This window comes from Eptesicus fuscus, chromosome 7, assembly GCF_027574615.1.
Source record: "Eptesicus fuscus isolate TK198812 chromosome 7, DD_ASM_mEF_20220401, whole genome shotgun sequence".
Lineage (NCBI taxonomy): Eukaryota > Metazoa > Chordata > Mammalia > Chiroptera > Vespertilionidae > Eptesicus > Eptesicus fuscus.
The window spans coordinates 68,649,025-68,653,502 of record NC_072479.1 but is presented as its reverse complement, the minus strand read 5'-3'; positions in this window follow the sequence as shown (position 1 = coordinate 68,653,502).

Here is a 4,478-nt window from a genome sequence, read left to right as displayed (position 1 = left end):
CTCAAAATAACGGAGGCAGCTCCACTTTGTGGAAAACCCTTTCCTCCTTTTTAAACTATAAGTTGAAAAGTTTAACTTTTATTGGAATTTCTCCTGTGAAGTTCTTAGATTTTACTTTTTACCTCTTCCTCTTGATTTTATCTGTCAAAAAAAAAAGTGCCTGAAGGTAAATGACAAAATCGAGAAATTGAAGCAAAGAAAATACATAGTCTAAACAATCATATAGCAGAGAAAAACAATATTTTGTTTCCTTTTCCAGAGCACTTTAACTGTTGACATTTTTAACATTTATTATCTTACTAGTCTTACAACAGATAATGATCTAGAAAGCAAAATGGCAAACCAGATTTCCAGTTTACTCTTCTAAATACTTGATGTAAGCTTTTTTTGGGTCAGTTATTTCATGAAATAGGCACGTACTTATCTTGTTTTTAATGAACTTACAAAATAACTGAACATCTGCATACGTTAAGCCTTGCAGAGAACAATGTATGGGCTACCATATTATTAGGGACACCGTGACAGGCACAGGGCATTTCACAGAGGTGGAAAGTGGGGTGCACAGCTAGCAAGGCCAATTCCAGTTTGAACTTAGGCAGTTTATTTTTTTATTTTTTAAAATATATTTTATTGATTTTTTACAGAGAGGAAGGGAGAGGGATAGAGAGCTAGAAACATTGATGAGAGAGAAACATCGATTAGCCGCCTCTTGCACACCTCCTACTGGGGATGGACCCACAACCAAGGTACATGCCTTTAACCAGAATCAAACCTGGGACCCTTCAGTCCGCAGGCCAATGCTCTAGCCACTGAGCCAAACCGGTCAGGGCAACTTAGGCAGTTTAGCTGCCTCTCTGTGCATTTAACCATTTTACACTGGCTCCCAGAAAGTAGAAGAGACACTTCATTGCACACTCCAGGAGGCATCATTGTTTCCCAGAATATATTTTATGTTGAACAAAATATATACTTTGTCATGTTTCTTAGTACATGTTACAAACAATAACCAGTTCTTTTTAAAATGGCAGGAAGAAAGTATCTCAGTGGTATAATTTTTAATTAGGACAAGGATGACTTTAATTGTTCATAATAATGATGATGAAATGATATTGCACTGTATGGTTCCATTACCTAGAGTAATAAAAGGAATTTTTAATAAAGTGTTATTTCAGTAGACAACAAACATTGTTCATAGCTGAATTCAAGAGTGTGCTGCATCTGTAGAGTTACAAAGAAGATATTTTCAGAAGCTATGCCTTTTGTTTTTTCTTCCTGATAAATAATTATTGTAAAGCATTCCAAATTTATTTAATATTCACTTTCATATTATGTTCTCATTTCAATGTTTGTAAAAAACAAAGATTTACCTGAAAAATTCCAGTCATATCAAATGTCTTCTATTTTGCCTTTGAAATTCATAAAGGTAGTCTGATCTGATTCTTGCATAGATCCCAATGGGTGTCAGAGAAACCAATGTTAATACAAATAATATAATGAACACATTTCAGCCTCATACTCAAATTTAGTGCATAACATTTTAGGTTCCTTTTCAACCTTTCCCTGACTCTCCAAGAATCACTGGAGAAAGAACTGAATTCAAAGCATAAAGGAGAGGATTCACTTCACACACTGGTAGGTGAACTGTTGATATTTCATTCTAATTATATCCACATCAAAATTCAGAAAGAAAAGACAAGCCCTCTAATCTTCAATTTCAAAATGTACCTTTTGGGGAAATATAATTTGCTTTCTAACTTTTTAATATGAAATCTTTACTTTTTTAATTTTTATGTCTAATATGATAGCTGTATGTATTGACCACTTACTAAGTGTTTATAACTAGCATATGCTGAGAATTTGTAAATTTAATTCATTTAATGTTCTCAAAACTATATGCTATAGCCACAGTGTTTGTCATTTTCAAAAAAAATTTTATAATTTTTTTCCCCAGAAAATTGGGGATAAAAGAGAAATTTCCCAGTGCAATAAAAAATGTCTATGACCAACCTACAAATAATGTCATATTTAATGACTAAATACTTAACTCATTCCTTTTAGTGTCAAATCAGTATTGTCATTTTTCACTATCATATTCAATGTTGTACTGGAGGGAGAGGGTATAGCATTGAATACAGCAAAGAATAAAACATTAAAATATAGAAGGCATAAAATTGGAAAGGAAGAAGTAAAATTTTCTCTATCCACAGAAACTATGATTAAATACATAGAGAAATATTAGGCAAAGGTTGGCAGAGAGTTTTTTAAAAGCCAGATAGTAAATATTTTAGGTTCCATAGGCCATAACTGTGGTCTATTATGTACTCAACTCTTCTGTAGACAACCATAGAAGGTAGATAAATGAATGAGCATGTCTGTGTTCCAATAAACTTTTATTTTTATTTTTCCAAAAACAAATAGTGAGCCAGATTTGTTCTACATGCCACAATTTTCTAACTCCTGCTCTAAGGAGTCTACAAAGCAACTATTAAATCTAATAGGTAAGTTTACCAAGGTCACAGATTACAAGAATTAAATTAAAATTTATTGTATTTCAGAAAAATAGGAGGAAACAATTGAAAATTAAATTATAAAAATTCTCACCAATGAGCACTACAAATACACAGGAATACATTTAAGAAAAAATAAAAGAACCTGGCATTGAAAAATACAAAACACTGCAAATGTTTTTTAGAAGACAAATGAAGAGTTATACCATTTTCATTGGTTAGGTGACTAGATATTTTTAAGGTATAAGTTCTTCCCAAATTGATTTGTAAATTAATTACAACTCCAAACATAAATCCAGAGGCATTTTAAAATATAGCAATGGACAAGCTATTTCTAAATTATTTAATTGAAACCCAATGGGTCTAGAGTAGCCAAAACAGTTTTTAAAAAGAATATAATTAGAGAATTTACACTACATGACTTTAAGATTCACTCTAAAGAATATATGCAAAATCAACCAAAGGACTTGTATGCATGCATATAAGCCTAACCAATGGACACAGACAACAAGGGGGTGAGGGCATGAATGGGGGGGATAAGAGGGTGTAATAGGGGAATAAGGACACATATGTAACACCTTAATCTATAAAGAAATTTAAAAAAAGAATATATGCATAGCAGTGCAATTTACAATAGCTAAGATTTAGAAACAGCACAAATTCCCATCAGCAGATGAATGGATAAAAAAAGCTGTGGTGCATTTACACTACAGCTATAAAAAAAGGGATGAACTCTTAGCATTTGAGACAGCATGGATAGACCTGGAAAGCATTATGCTAGGTGAAATAAGCCAGTCAAAGAAAGATAAGTATCACATGATATCACACATATGTGGAATCTAGTGAACAAAATAAACTGATGAACAATATAGATCCAGAGACATAGCAGCATGGAACAGACTGGTGCGAGCAATTGATTCAATTGATTTTTGACAAGACCCCCAAAAAGTCATCAATGGGAAAATTATTTTTTAATCATTCAGTTGAAAAATAATTAATGGATGATAAAAGTAGTGAGTGAAAATTTGATTACACATAGGAAATGTGCATCATCTCAAAATATCCCCACACATATCATTTATTAATAAAAGTAATAATAAGTACATTTATACTAGAGAAGCTTGGCAATAAATACTTTCACCAAGTCAAAATAATACATCAAAATTGTGAGAAAGTGACATAGGCCTCATTACATGAGTAGAACATAGCCTTACTTTGGTGATATTTCTTACACACACACAAAAAGCATAATCTGATTCTAAAACAAAATCAGGGACATTCCACAATGTCCTGTATACTTCAAAAATATCAAGGCCACAGAGACAAAGAAAGCTGAGGAACTATGCCACATTAAAGGAGACTGAAGAGACTTGATATGTGACCCTAAATGGGATTCTCTTCTGGAGGAAAAATAAAAAAAGCCAGAGAGAATGTTATTGGGACAAGTGAATAAGACAGAATATGGACTCTGGATGAGATACTAGTAATGTATCGCTGTTAAATCTATAACTAAACTCTGGTTATGCTAGAGAATGTCATTTTCTTAGGAAAAACAGACTAAAGATATTTATGAAAGTGCATGATATCTCCAAATTACTCTCAGGTTTCAAAAAATATGCAGAAAGGCAGATGCTTATAGAGAAAATAACAAAACAGCTAAGACACTATGTAAACCGTTGAGGAATGGGGGAGTTCCTTGCACTGCACTTGTAGCTTCTCCATAAATTGAAATTATCTGGAAAAAACAAAAACACCAAACTTTTCTCATTGGTAGCTAGTGAAAGCATGAATTAGATGTTTTTTACGGTTGTATGCTAAGCTCCTCATTTTTGAGTTTTTGGTTGTTGTTTTTTTGGGGTCTTGCTCCCAAGTCCAATGGGGAGAATTTCTGGCAGCCAAATTTGTCCTGCAGGACCTCTACCCTGGCTACACTGATTAAACTTACTGAAGACACCTGGCCCAAATTAAGCC